This window comes from Ceratotherium simum, chromosome 19, assembly GCF_057802395.1.
Source record: "Ceratotherium simum simum isolate JZ-2026a chromosome 19, ASM5780239v1, whole genome shotgun sequence".
In the NCBI taxonomy this organism is placed as follows: domain Eukaryota; kingdom Metazoa; phylum Chordata; class Mammalia; order Perissodactyla; family Rhinocerotidae; genus Ceratotherium; species Ceratotherium simum.
The window spans coordinates 48,592,739-48,609,308 of record NC_141918.1 but is presented as its reverse complement, the minus strand read 5'-3'; positions in this window follow the sequence as shown (position 1 = coordinate 48,609,308).

Below are 16,570 nucleotides of genomic sequence, written 5' to 3'. Positions count from 1 at the left end.
ATACAGTTACTTGAGAACTCTCCAGAACTGAAGAAAAGCATGAGCCCACACTCTAATTCGTTGGTAACGTCCATATGTAGACACAGGGTATGACACTATAGAGCTGGGGACATAAAGTGACACTCTTTAGACCTATTAGAGCAAAAAAGACAAATTACTTACAAATGACAAGTCAGATAGAAGACATACTTCTCATCTGCAACAATGCATTTGAAAATTCTGTGAAATAATTACATCCAAGGATAGACAGACAGCAACAAAAGAAAACTGCCAACCTAGAATTTATGCTTAACCAAATTATTATTCAAGAGTGAGGACAAAATAAAGATGTCTTCACATGATATCTAAGATCATTTACCCACTGGCCATTCTCTAAAAGAGAATTGAACCATGTATTTTATCAAAAGAAAGGTAAACAAGGAGGTAAGGTAGGGAAAATAGAAAAAAAAAATGGTGAGCAGTGAAATTGATAAAATACTCTAGTAAATTCAATTAACTACACTTTAAAAATATAATTTTGGGGGCTGGCCTGGTAGAGCAGCAGTTAAGTGCACATGCTCCGCTTTGGCGGCCCAGGGTTCACAGGTTCGGATCCCAGGGGTGTACCAATGCACCACTTGTCAAGCCATGCTGTGGCAGCATCCCATATAAAGTAGGGGAAGATAGGCACAGATGTTAGCCCAGGGCCAATCTTCGTCAGCAAAAAAGAGGAGGATTGGCATTGGATGTTAGCTCAGGGCCGATCTTCCTCACAAAAAAAAAAAAATATATATATATATATAATTTTGTATTTTAAAGTGAGGAATTAAGATTCTTAGCTAAAATAACAAGATAAGGAAGTTTCAGACATTGTTCAGTGAGCAAAATATGCTCAGATCTTTATTGCTGTGTATCTTGGAAACAAAAAAAATAATTATAGAAGAATTAACATTTGTAGTTATTTATGTTAATTTAGGATAAAAAAAGACAATATTTAACTTCAAAATCTATACAAGAAAAAATTTAAACAAATATATATATTCAGCTGTATTCTACTTACAAGCATTATGTCTCAAATAGAACCATGTAGAAAGCTTGAAAGTAAAGGGGTTAAAAAATATGCCATGCAAATAGTAACAGACACAAAGATGTTGAAGCAATATTGATGTTGATATCAGGGAAAGTAGAATTTTCAGCAAAAAACGTTAATAAGAATAAAGAAGGTTGACACACAATCATAGAAAAAATAATCTTCCAAGAAGAAAAGATAACCATGAAGTTATATGCACTTAACAATATAAGCCTGAAATGTAAAATGCAAAATCTGTCTGAATTATAATTAGAAATTTTAAAATCTACAAACACGATGAAAATTTTTAACAAATCTCTATCACAAATAGGTAGAACAAGCATAAAATATATAAGAAAGACTATAAAAGATTTTGATAGAACTATTTAGGATATTTATTAAATATATGGAAGCAGCCACTCTATTAATTTTCCTCAAGTTAATTCTTCTCTTTTTCCTTTAAAATAGAATTATCACATTTTTTATCTAAGCACATGTGAACTAACTTTTTTTTGCCATATGATTCAATAAGTAGAAAAACTGAATAGACCAGTAACAATTAAAGAATTTTATTTTATAAACATATATAAAAATAAACATAAACACACGCATATTTATTTATTTTCCACCCGAAAAGGCAATTTCCATAAAATAAAGTAAGGAACAAATTTCAATCGTATGCAAAATGTTTCCAAGAGAGAATACTCTCCAACTAATTTTATGAGCGTAGTGTGGTCCTGATGCTAAGACTGCACCAGGACAGTTAGGAAAAAGCAAATTAAATATCAATATCTTTTATGAGCATATTTGCAAAAACTCTTGATATTAGCAAGTCACCGTTGGCAGTATCTTAAACACAAACACACACACACACACACACACACCTAGTTTGGTTTTACCCCAAGTCTAACTGAATGTTAATGTAAGATATCATTGTCTCTAATCAAAGAGTAAACCCAAATGACAACCTCAATAGATAGAAAAATACATTTGAGCAAATTCGACATTCACAATTTTTTTTTTAAATGAAGAAAATAGAATTAGAAGAGAATTACTATATTCTGGAAAAGGATATCTTACAAAAATTCATAGGAAATGTAATAGACATTGACATTGAAATCAGAAGGAGAACAAATAGGCCTGCTATCACCATCTTACTGAACATCATACTGGTGGCTTCAAGCACTTCAAAAAGACAAGAAAATCAGAGTTATGAGAATATGAATGGAGAAGATAAAACTGGCCATATTTTAAGAATGCATGGTTTTTAATTAGAAAATCAAAGGTAATCTACAGTCATGTTAGAAATAATGAGGCATTGCACAAAAAATAGTATCAGTAATCTATTATAAAATATAATGGAAAATGAGATTCAATTTGCAATAGCAACAAAAAGTAATTTATAGTTTCAATGCAATTCCAAATAAAATCCTGACAGAATTTCATAGACCTTAATTTTATATTCCTAAAATTCATATGGAAAACCAATGATTCTACCAATAAAAATAAAGTTTTGAAGAAGAAAAGCAAGGTGAAGATACTGCCCTAACACTATTTTTATTTAAAAAAAACTATAATAATTATACCAGTATTATCTCAATGCAGGTATAAATAAATAGAGACTAGAGAGCCTAGAGATAGATCTTCACACCTATGGAAAAGATATATAACAGAAGTAATGCAGATCAGTGTTGAATGATAAAATATCAAATTCTGAATTTGTCCAAGCTGTTGTCTGTAAGAGTACCTTAGGAGCATCATTCTCTGTTTATTAGATCTAACATCTTAATACACTGTATTTTTACTATTTGTCTCCTTGAACTATCAATTCCTAGAGAAATGTGTTTTAAAATCTTCTACGAAGATAGTGGATTTGTTCATTTATAATTTTAATGTTTTCATTTTTTATAGCAAATTCAGTAGCTTTTTCATATCTAATAATATTCCTTGTTTTAAAAGCCTATATTTTCTGATAATAACATAGCTTTCTTTGGTTTACTTTTTGGGGAGGGCTATCTTTTTCCCATTCTTTTAATTTTGTGTCTTTATAATAGTAAGTGTGTCTTACATAAGTGGCAGATATTTAATTTTTACTCTAATTTGATATTTTTTGTGTTAACTAGAAATTTTGTCCAGTCATTTATATTTATTGTGATTATGGCTGTGTTTGAATTTACTTGTATCACCTTCTTACATATTTTTATTGTTGTTTATTTTTTCTGCTTCTTTTTTGCTTTTATGAATTTCTAGCCTTCTTTTGGATTAGAATCTTGTTTTCCTCATTACATTCTCCCGTTAGTTTGAAAATTATATGCTTAGAGTTCAACCCTTTTATATTTATTGTGATTACTGCTGTGTTTGGATTCATTTATACCCACTTTTTATGTGCTTCCTATTGACTTGATTTTTTTTTCCTGTTTCTTTTTTTTGCTTTTACTAATTTCTTGTATTCTTTGAGATTGGAGTTTGGTCTTCTTTATCAGATTTTTTCCTTCTATCTGTTAGAAAGTATGCTCTGTCAATATAAACTTTTTAAGTTACTCTTACTATTTTAAGATGCATACCTAACAAAGTCTAAAGTGTTGAATCCGATTGTGAAGTTTATTGTTTCATCTGGCTCTCTCCTAAGGTCTCCTATTTTCATGTGTGTGTGTCAAAGAGATTGACATTTTTTAACTTTACACTCATATTTCTGTGAACTTGATATAAGGGAACTCTTTGAGGGTCTGTTTGAAGTTGTATTTCTCAAGAGAGGAATTCTGTTTGTGTTTGGAAATCGCCTGGAAGGACTAGCGACCTTAGACAACTTTAAACTGTATTCTCCATTTAAATGTTATAGATCAGCACAATGTAAATTTGGACCTGAAATCTGCTTGAGGGTTGGTTTTTGGATATGAATTCTCATATTATTTTTTTCCCTTCTTCCCAGAATGAAAACCGAGACAGGAAAATTACCTTGCTGTCCCCTTCAGCATTGTAGGTTCTTTTCTGTTTACGTTTATGCCCTTACACTAGGGTCTCAGCTTTGTGCTAACATCTCCTGTAAGACTCTGCATCCTGCATGGGTTCTAGGCTTTATATCCTATTCTCTACCCTCTGTGTACCCTTCCAAGGGTGAGCTTAAGATCTTTCAGAGTGAAAGCAAGTTTTGGCTCTTCTTTACCTCCAAGGGTTTCTGCTTTAATTTTGATTTTCCTTTCTAAATTCCTTTCCTTTGTGCCAGCTAAGCAATACATTTCCAAACATTTAAATATTCTAAAAGTCACTGTATTATTTTGTTTGGGAGGGTTATTTAGAGTCTCTTACCCATCATATTTTTGGAAATAGTAGCAAACCTGTATAATATGATCAAGATCAACTAGCTATTCTTTATTTTCTTAAGTTCCCAGTAAAAACTCACTTTAGATTTTATAAATCAAAATCTGAAGTAAATTAGATGGAGTGAAATTTCTAGAGATAATTGTATTAGTTCCAGTTGGCAGCCTAAATGTACATTAAAAAATTAGTAAGCAAATATTAGTATATGGCTTCAAAATAGGGACAAACTCTGCTTGGATAGTCCAGTAAGCTTAAAGTTCACAAGCCAGAACTATGTTTCCCTGTTCCTTTTGATTTTTAAAAGTTGCTAGATCAGAAATCCTAAGAGGTAAAACTCCTGAATTCTTAATATAACCAAATTTAAATTGAGCTTGCTACTTTTTTGACACTTTAAATATTGTTTTTTTTAATATTCTGGCCCCATAAACATAATAATGGCAAAGGACCATTTGGTGATTATTCCTGTTAATGGATAATTCATAGCCTGAAAAGTTGGTCATTCTGATTCCCATGACAAACTATTCAGAATTAGTAATTTGTTCCATTGAAAATAGATGTTTCTAACTATGGTTTAATAGGCTAGTGATTATATAAGGGTATGTGATTTGCATTTTAATAAATGCATTTAACTATGCACATTTGTACTATTGTAATAAGTCTGGCTTGCGCCATCAATAATTTTCATTGATGGGGAAGAATTGCAAAAAAAAAAATGCAAAAATCATCCTTCAAACTAAAATTGTGAATCTCAATTCATGCATCCAAAAAACAAAACAAACAAACCAAAATCTGAATGACTTCAGAGATCCTTTTTTTGTTGTTACGTGCCATCAAGTCAGCTCCAACTCCTGGCGACCCTATGAATAAGTGATGTCCACAATGTCCTGTCCTCAACAGCCCCAGTCAGTTCCTGTAGACTCATGCCTATGGCTTCCTTTATGGAGTCAATCCATCTCATATTTGGTCTTCCTCTTTTCCTGCTGCCTTCTACTTTTCTCAGTATTCTTGCCTTTTCCAAAGAATCTGTCTTCTCATGATGTGCCCAAAGTAGGACAGCCTCAGTTTTATCATCTTTGCCTCTAGCGATAGTTCAGGCTTAATATGCTCTAGGACCCACTTGTTCATCTTTCTGACAGTCCAGGGTATCCATGGAGCTCTCCTCCAACACCATATTTCAAATGAATCTTTTTTTTTTTTTCTGTTAGCCTTCTTTACTATGTCCAGGTTTCACAATCATACATAGAAATTGGGAACACGAGGGTGTGGATAATCTAATGACACTTCCTTACACTTGATGGTCTTTCCTAATTCTTATATTGCTGCCCTTCCGAGTCTCAGTCTTCTCTTGATTTCTTGGCTGCAGTCTCTATTTAAACTGATGACTGAACCAAGGTAAACAAAATCTTTAACTGTTTCAGTGTCTTCATTGTCTGTGTTAAGTGGTGTAGTTCTTCTGTAGTCGTGGTTTCTCTCTTCTTGATGTTCAAATGCAGTCCTGCTTTGGCACTTTCTTCTTTCACTTTCATCAGAAGTTGTTTCAAGTCATTGCAGCTTTCTGCCACTAAGATGGTGTCATCTGCATATCTTAGATTGTTGATGTTTCTTCTACCAATTTTCACTCCTCCATCTGAATCTAGTCCAGTTTTTCATACGATATATTCTATGTACAGACTAAACAGGTAGGGAGATAAAATGCAGCCTTGTCAGACACATTTGCCTGTAGGAAACCATTCTGTTTGTCCATATTCTGTCCTGACAGTGGTTTCATGCCCACAATACAGGTTACACGTCAGGACAATCAAGTGCTTAGGCATGTGTATTTCTTTCAGAGCAGCCCATAGCTTTTCATCATCCACATGGTCAAAGGCTTTACTGTAGTCTAGAAAACACAGACTAATCTTCTTCTGAAATTCTTTGGAACACTCCAGTAGCCAACAAATCATCACAATTAGATCTCATGCTTCTCTCCCTTTTTGAAATCCAGCTTGGACATCAGGCATTTCTTGCTCCATATAAGGTAGAAGCCTTTGTTGCAACGTCTTGAGCATCACTTTACTGACATGGGGAGGTAGAGCAGTGGTCCTGTATTTACTGCCCTCCTTGGCATCTCCTTTCTTGGGGGTTGGGATACATATTGAGCATTTCCAGTGTAAAGGCCATTGTTTGTTTTCCATATTTTTTGGCATATTCTTGTTAGGATTTTGACAGATTCAGTCTCTGTGGCTTGAAATAATTCTACCGATATCCCATCTACCCCTGGTGACTTATTTCCTCCCAGAACTTGCAGGGCAGCTTTCACTTTACTTTCTAAAATTACAGATTCTCCCTCATAGGAATCTTCTTCAAACATTTCTGTGTCGTAAGATGTCATTAAAGAATAGGTAGGAATCTTACTATGGTATTTATTTAAAAATACTGCAATGTTGAAAGAATGTAAAAATATTAACAGTTAAAACTCAGCCTTCCTCTGAATTTCCTGGGTACGCATGTGGATATGAGAACCTTTACTGTGGATATGAAGTAGTTATCTGTGCCTTTTGTATCTGCTCATCTCTTCTTTTACTTACCTGTTTGCCAGTGTTACTCACTATGTGAATTTGAGTAGAATGCAGAGCCATTCAGAATTTCTTTCTACTTTGTTTACTCAGTTGATGAATTTGAACAAAGTTTGATATGTCAAAAAGCAAGCTCATAAAAGAACAAAAGTCAACAGGCCTTAGAATATTTTGCCAAGAAGATGGTACTTTCCTTCAACTACTGATTAAAATGAAGTCAAATGAAGAGCCAAACAAAATTTAATAGCACTGTATCCATATGGATTTTGGTAACAGATTTGATCTACCTAATTGTTGAAGATTTAAGAATTTTTCTCAGAAAGATGGGGAATAATAATGGTTGAATGGTGGACATGTTGTTCACTGGTATCTACCCAACCACTTGGAGGAACACTAAGTATATAACTCTCAGCATACATGACCATCGCTAAACGCTGAAAGCAAAGGAGGAGACAACAACATAATAGACATGATATTAGAATATTAGAATATCACATCTATTATATTATCGTTTCTTGCTGCTGCTGATGATGATAGGTAATAATTACAGAGTATTTACTACAAACCAGGCCTTTTCCATGAATCAATTCATTTACTTCTCAAAGAGCCAATGAGGTAGATAGTGGCATTAGGTCTATTTTATAGGGGAGGATACTCCCCCACTCTACACATGCGGTTCTCCTTAGTTAAAAAAAAAAAAAAAATTGAAAGATTTTGTTAAAAATCATATGATATATATTATTATGATCTTTATGGTTAAATAATAAGAGGACAATCTTAAAGACACGTTAGGCTATCTAAAATCACTGACTTTTAAATTAAACCAGTAAAAAACTATTATGAGAACAGTTGCATAAAAGCATAAAAGGAAGAATTTGAATTGTACCTACAATCTAAGAAGGGACACTTCCCTAAATTAAATATTTTCTAATTATAAATTAATACACGTTTATTTAAAAATTTTGGAAATGTACAAAAGTATAAAGAAGCCAATATCAATCATAAAAACAATCCTACCTATCCAGGATTACCACTGTTAACATTTGGTGCATATATCCTTTCAATCATATTAATACAGTAGTCCTCCCTTATCCACGGTTTCAGTTACCTGCAGTCAACCATGGTCCAAAAATATTAATTGGAAAATTCCAGAAGTAAACAATTCATAAGTTTCAAATTGCACACCATTCTGAGTAGCATGATGAAATCTCTTGCCATCCCCCTTCCTCCCGCCCAGGACGTGAATCATCCTTTTGTCCAGCAGATCCACACTGTATAGGCTACCCACCTGTTAGTCACTTAGTACCCATTTCAGCTATCAGATCTGCTGTTGCCCTATTGCAATGCTTGTGTTCAAGTAATGCTTATTTTACTTAATAACGGCCCCAAAGCACAAGAGTAGGGATGCTGGCAATTTGGAAATGCCAAAAGAGAAGCAGTAAAGTGTTTCCTTTAAGTGAAAAGGTGAAAGTTCTTGATTTAATAAAGATAGGAAAAAAAAGTATACTGAGGTTGCTAAGGTCTACAGTATCTTTATTACAGTATATTGTTATACCTGTTCTATTTTATTATTAGTTAAAGATGTTAATCTCTTACTTTGCCTAATTTATAAATTAAACTTTATCGTGGGGATGTATATATAGGAAAAAACATGGCATATACAGGATTCAGTTCTATCTGCAGTTTCAAGTATCCACTGGGAGTCCTGGAACATTTCCCCCATGAATAAGGGGGACTACTATATATACATGCTTTTAGATTTCTTACAAAATTGGTTATCTATTGTTTTGCATGCTGATTTTTTTTTTTTTTTTTTGGTGAGGAAGATTAGCCCTAAGCTAACATCTGTTGCCAATCCTCCTCTTTTTGCTGAGAAAGATTGGCCCTGGGCTAACATCCATGCCCATCTTCCTCACCTTTATATGTGGGACAGCATGGCTTGATAAGCAGTATGCAAATCCATGCCCAGGATCTGAACCCACAAACCCAAGGCTACCGAAGCAGAGCATGCGAACTCAACCACTACGCCACCAGGCCAGCCCCCTGTATCCTGATTTTTTCACCTAATAAAAATATTTTAGCATTTCCCTTGACAATAGGTATTCTTCAAGATGATTCTTAAGCCTACCCAGTATCCAACCACATGATAATGTCATAAATATATTTCAGCAACCCCTTATTATTGGACTTTAGATTATCTTTACTCTTTGTAATAACCATTCTTATGCGTAAATCTACAGAGATGCCAAGTACTTTTCCTAAGGATGAATTCCTAGAAGGGGAATTATCAGGTGAACAGATATGTTTTTTAGCCTTTAATATATGGATGTTTTTATACAGATGGCCAACAGACACATGAAAAGATGTTCAAAATCATTAACTATCACGGAAATGCAAATCAAAACAACAATGAGATATCACCTCACGCCCGTCAGAATGGCTATAATTAACAAGACAGGACAACACGTGTTGGAGAGGATGTGGAGAGAAGGGAACTCTCATACACTGCTGGTGGGAGTGCAAACTGGTGCAGCCACTATGGAAAACAGTATGGAGATTCCTCAGAAAATCAAGGATAGAACTACCATATGATCCAGCTATTCCACTGCTGGGTATTTATCCAAAGAACTTGAAAACACCAATGTGTAAAGATACACGCACCCCTGTGTTCATTGCACCGTTATTCACAATAGCCAAGACTTGGAAGCAACCTAAGTGCCCATCAAGGGAAGAATGATGTGGTATATATACACAATGGAATACTACTCAGCCATAAGAAACGATGAAATCCAGCCATTTGTGACAACATGGATGGACATTTCGGGTATTATGCAAAGTGAAATAAGTCAGAGGGAGAAGGTCAAATACTGTATGATTTCCCTCATTAAGTAGTAGACAATAACAACAACAAACAAACACATAGAGACAGAAATTGGATTGGTGGTTACCAGAGGGGAAGGGGGGAGGGAGGAGGGCGAAAGGGATAATTCGGCACATGTGTGTGGTGATGGGTTGTAATTAGTATTTGGGTGGTGAACATGATGTAATCTATGCAGAAATAGAAGTATAATGATGCACACCTGAAATTTCTACAATGTTATAAACCAATGTTACTGCAATAAACAAAAAAATATATATATATGGATCTTTTCCCCTGGTCCCCTGCTGGGAAACACAAACGTGTCTGATATAGCATGAGAACAAATTAGAAGGGAGTTTGATGTTTTCCCATTTTACTCTCCTAATTATTCCTCCTATAATGGCTGGGCTAGAGGAGTAGAAGGAGATGTGGATGGTTCTATACTCCCCCTGCTGATCGTCCTCTAACCTTGCCACCCTACTCTTTTCCACAGCCCCTCAGCTGCCCACAGTCTACGCAGCCCTACCGTCTTCTAGACCTCTGGATACTGGTGCTTTTTTTCCCTGGTCAGCCAAGAACGCTCTCCCCTTCTCAAGACCTTGCCCTTCCACAAGCATTGGGTCCCTGATGATGCAGTTCTCTCCTTACATATCACTGGCTTTTTTCTCAGAATTGGGGGTGGAAGATTGCTGGTTTAGTGGATGGTCAAGCATGCCCAGTGCATGGACTCTGAGGCTACGCTCCTAGCTGGGAGTCCACTTCGGAGTCCCTTGGAAGTCGGGTAAGTTTGTATTACCAGAGAACGATGACGACCACTAGGGGGCAGTATTGCATAAAGCTGGCCTGACCGTCATCGCGGACTCTGCTTAAGTACTGTCCTCTAGAAAAGGTGGTGTCAATAGAACATCCTTGTATCAGAGTGTCCATTTTTCCATACCTCTGCCAACATGTTATTTTTTTTCTTTTTTTTTAACTAATGTGAAAGACAACAATAGTATCTCGTGTTTTAATTTGGATTTCTTTGATTACTAATAAGGTTGCACATTAAAATTCCAATACACAAACAAAATGTACCCTTTAGAAAACACATTCACACCACCTAGAAATGCACAAAGAAAGGACAGTCTGTCATAATTTCACCTCCAGAGGAAACTATTTTTATGTATTTGCTTCTAGAATTTCTCCAATGCAAATATGTATATACATAGATAAATATCTTTTATGCCTGAACACATAGACCTAAACCTACCTCATTATTTTTAATAGCTAAGGGAAATTTTTACACAGTGAATACCATAACTTATTCAACCAGTCCTATATTAATGAATTTTTAGCTTGTTTCTAGTTTTTCACACGACTAACAGAGCTCCAATGAATGTTTTACATAAACCTCAGTGCGCTTGTGCAAACTTTTCTGTAGGATAAATTTCCAAAAGTGTAATTATTGGGTCAAGGAGTTTGTACACTAAGTTTTATAGAATGAAATTCTGAGAGGTCAGAGATTTCTGTCCATCACGTTCACTGCTTTAACTCCAGGGACTAGAACAGGCACGTTGTAGACACTCGATGGATATTTTTGAATAAATGCATGAAAATATTTTGCCCTATCCTTCAAAAATTGTCACCAATTTACCCTCCAACAAATATTGTATTAAAAAGTTCTGTTTTGTTTCACAGTTGTCATCCTTGAGATTATTGCATCTTCTAATTATCACCGGTCTAAAGAGTAAAAAGACGGTTACCTCATTTTCTTGTGCATCCACTAATAATGATGATAAACTTTATTGCCATTAGTATTGTTCTAGTAATTGTCTATTGTCTTTTTCTTCTTTTTATGGAATTATTCTGTTTTTTTAAAATATTGGTGCTTATGTCTTTTAAATATTAAAAAAGTCATACCAAAGTGTTGTCTATCATTAATTTTGTTTACATTTGCATGTAGTCAAATCTGACTATTTTTTTCCTTATGGCTCCTATGATCCTTTCATGATAAGAAGTACCTTTGCAGCACCAAGATTAAAAAAAAATATGTAATTCTGTATTTTCTTCTTGATCATTTCCCCTACATTTAAGTCTTTAATCTTTCTCAATCTGTTGGTTTTAGTGGCAAGTATGAATTAGGGACCTAATATTTTTTAAGTTTTTTGACCTTTCTAATTTCTTCTTCTTCATAATTTTGCCCATTTCTCTTATGTTTTTTATATTTTTCTTACTGATTGAAAGGAATATTGATATATTAAGAGGTTTTTTTAGTCAAGACTCTTCTGGTTATTCACGACAGAAAGACAACTGTCTTTCTAAGGGGAAAACTTCTAAGGGCATTAAAGGAAATTGTTTCGAGGGTGACTAAACTCCAGCACCCAAACAATGTCACCAGAGCTGAACGTGTTTCTTGTCTTGAATTCTCTCACACTGATGTACTTGTTCTCTTTTACTTCAGACAGTTTCCTTCAGAGGATGAAGAGATGGGGAAAAAAGTATTGCCACTGGCCGTTCCAGATTTACATTATCCCAAATTAGTGATCTCAGAGCAAAGAGCAAGATTCTGTGCCCCACACTTCCCCTCAACCCACACTCAGCACCACAGCCTCACTGCACTAGTAACAGAGAGACTCTCACATCCTCCTGCACTGGGATCTGTGACGACCCAGGGGCCTCCTGTGGCTAGGAGGAAAGGAGTGCTGTGATTGTCCAGGCCTGGACAAGAGCCCACCCCCATGACCAGGGACCCAGGGACTGAGAGCACTGAGACAGTCACACCGTCAGCATGGGGGAGGAGCAGATTTCAAAGGAAGGGGAGTCGCGTGAGGCCAGCTCAAACACGAGAAATACTAGCGGACAGACAAAAGTATTGTGTCTCAAACCAGTTCTGGCATACATATATTTCATATATTTTTCATAGATACATGAAATATATATTATATATATGTATGCCAGAACTGGAAAAAATACATATATGAACATATATACAAAATACATATATGAATAGATATACAAAATTCTTTTCATAGATATATGAAATATATATGAATGAAAAAAATTTTTTCAGTTCGTCATTTGGGTTTTATCCTTGTTTATACTGTATTTTGAAATAACATTCCAAATTTAAGTAATAAATTTATCTATGTTTTCTTTATGGTTAATTCCTTACTTACACACAGTCATGCATCATTTAATGATGGGGATATGTTCTGAAAAATGTGTTGTTAGGCGATTTCGTCATTGTCTGAACATCATAGAGTATACTTACACAGACCTAGATGGCATAGCCTACTACACACCCGGGCTATACGGTACTAACCTTACGTGACCACTGTCAAATATACGGTCCATCATTGACCGAAACGTCATTACGTGGCACATGAGTGTATTTACAAATATTGTATAAATTAGTTCATGCGTGACATCCTAGGCCAAGGCAGGAGACATGAAATCATTACCTGAACTGCTTAATTGTGAGATGGGACATGGTTAAACTCTCAGGCAGGATGGTTTTTAGGGATTGGAGTTAGTAAGTTGATATACCTAGGTTTACTCTTCACGATAGCTTAAAGTTTTTTCTAATTTTCCTGTGAGCTGAAAGAGGCATGAGGAAAACCCCAGTAGGAATGGGAAGGACTGGGTGGAATGGAACAATTACTCCTTGAGAAAAGATAGAGTAGGATAGCTCCTAAATATTTATTTTGAGTAGAACTTAAAAGTGAAATATTTATACAAGAAATTAGACAAAGAGGAGGATTTAAGAGAAGAGTTGGATAAGGAAGAGGGTATTTGAAGAGCCCAGTGAACCTCTCCTGAAGCCTAGAGTGCCACAAACAGAATGAAAATCACCGGAGTCACAAAATGTGCACATAGCCTGGAAGTAGAAAGACCTTGATTTAAAACTAGATTCAATGCACAATACTGTAAATTTACTTAATGCCACTGGATTTTACACTTAAAAATGGTTAATATGGTAAATTTTTTTGTTATGTACATTTTACCGCAAGAATAAAAAAGTAGATTCTGCCATTTACTGGATATGTGACAGCAGGCAAGTACTTTAACCACATGAAGTTTTAGTTCTTTTTCAGCATATTGGCACAAGTCATAACTTGATTAATAAGACTTTAAAATTGAACTGTTTTTAATCTCGATTTTCCAGCAAAGCCCTAAGACCACATATCAAAGTCAGGTGCAAGACCACCAATGAGATTTCCAGAAAATGGTCAGAACTGATTCTGTGGGTCTTCAATTTCCACCCACATTGAGAGCATAAAACGGTTGAAAGAACTGAGTAAAGAATTTGTGGAGAGTTGGTGTGCTCTGCTTCTCCCCTACCCAAAGGAAAAGAAATTAGAGGTTCATTTGCCTTCAAGTCAAAACAAAAGACAGGGCCTTTGAAGAAACCGTTTAGAGATATACGTCTGTCTAAATATGAAGGTAGAAAGGAACTCTCCCTCACAAAGAAACTACAGGTGTGAGATCCTCAGCACCAAGAAGTGGAATGAGAGGAGTCAACATAGTTTAAGACAATGTCAGATCCCAGGGAGCTCAACGCCAGCTCACGAAAGCATCACTCAAGTAAGAACTTTCCTGCTCATCTCTTCTCTTCTCTCCACCCGCTGGTGCTAAGGCTTCATGAGGCAGGGAGGAGGATTTACTGGGAGAAAAGAGGAGAGATGGGATGGGTTCAAAGGATAGAATAAAGCCAAAAGAGAGGGGGGCATGTGACTGCTGGCTGACCTCATCAGTCTTGAAGAGAGTTTCTAAACTCAAAAAATCCTGAATGTGAGTGAAAATTTTGTGGCAAACATGGGAATTTGGCAGATTTCATGACTAGGTTAATGCAGAGTAAACAGGAGCAGCACGTGTGGATGCAGTGGCGGGGAGGCCTCAGCAGGCATATAGATTGCAAGAGGATGCTTCCTCAGTCCCCAAATCGAGCTTCAGCCAACTCTGAAAATGAAGTGAGGAAAATGTAATTGCCTATATCAAACTCAATTTGGCAAAAGATTATTCTAACCTTCCAAGTACAATATACAGACTGCCATCTAGAAATTGACACAGAACAGCTACCTTGGTCCAGGAATGGGGTAAGCCTCATCATTTCCCTTCCCTTCCCTTTCCAGAAATTCAATTTGGGCTTGCTCTCGCCCTTCCTCTCTCCTAATCACCTGCTGCATCTGCCTAGCAAAGCGTCCTCACACACCCAGCCCCAATCTCCATCTTACTAGCATTGAGCAATATTTTAGTCTCATATTACAAAATAGGGCAGAGAGTCCTTTAAAAACTGAGGGTTCGTTTCTCCACAACCATCTTTTTGTTTTCTCATATCTCTGACCCTGTGATACATGTTGGGCATGCTGCACGGAATAAGACATTGTCTCAGCTTCAGTGAGCTTGTAGATTAGGTACAGAAACAGGAAACCAAAGGCATAATTATGAGATAATGAGAAAATTACAGTAAAATATATATACAAATTGCTATAGGAACACAGAGGAAAGACAAATTTGTTCTTCCTCTGGATTTGGGAAAACCTACATACAGGAAAAAAATTAGCTAAAGAATGAATTAAATGTAATTAAATCCCCATTTAACCATCGCTGTCTTCCTGTTCGGCACACTGGAACATCACTGTGAACACGCAGCAGGAGTGCTTCATCTGTTTATTGCCCTGGAGGCTGCCGGTCCTGCTAAGCGCTTCAATGAGACTCTTCCCTCCAAGTTGTGGCTCCCTTTGTGGGAAAAATTTAGGGTGTTGTACGATCCCTATTGTTGCCAAATAGCTGCCCTACTGACCCCACTACTGTGTCCAAAATGCTACTACTCCAATCATTCCTTTGAAATTGCATCACTGTCTTCAGAAGGCTATAGATAATCATATATTTGTCACCTAGTGTTCAAATATGTGCTCTTTGCATATTTCTACACGTGTAACTGACATACAATTGTGTGGTCAGCTGGCAAACTGACCTAGAGCTTAAGAGCATGCTTTCTGTAATCAGACAGCCTCACTTCAGACCTACCTCTGGCACTCCACTCACACCATGGTGCCTCAGTTTCTTCATCTACAAAATGAAGACGTTGTGAAGACGTAATGCCTAGCATGTAATGAGCATTTAATAACTGAGGGTATTGTCTTTATTGTCTGGATGTCTGAAATGAAAGATCAATGAGAATCCATTCAAAACCAGAAAAAAATATAAGGGAGAAGAGGGCAGAGGTAAGAGTTTGTAAAGGAAAGAAAAAAAGAATTTAAGACAGTTGATCAGAATTCTACGAAAAAGGAGCAATCTTTGGGATTCTGAGTGATCTTTTTTAGAGATATATTATGTTTGAAATAGTCCAACTGAGAAAAGACAGCTACCAAGAGATACAAGCTTCCTATAAAACATATCTTCAGAATTGAACTGTGGAGCAAATCCGGGAACTAGTGATTGCTGCTCTATAAATTGTTTGCATTATTATAGATGGAAATAGTCTTTCAATCAGATACATACACACATACACACACACTTACACACACCAAAGAAAGCGTGAACAAATAGCATTGTATGGTTTAGTATATACTTTCATCTACAATTCATTCTCAGATAATTTTTATAAATCCATAGTTATGATATGCATAATCGTTAATTACCTAACTCCTCCCATTTCATGTTATGAAGATATTTATACTATTTTATTAAGCAAAGTCATCATATCTATAAGTAAATTATCACATGAAAAACTCATTTTAAATTTAATGATTTCAAGTAATACCCTATATATTATATCCTAAAATGCTTGTTGTCCAAAGACTCTTG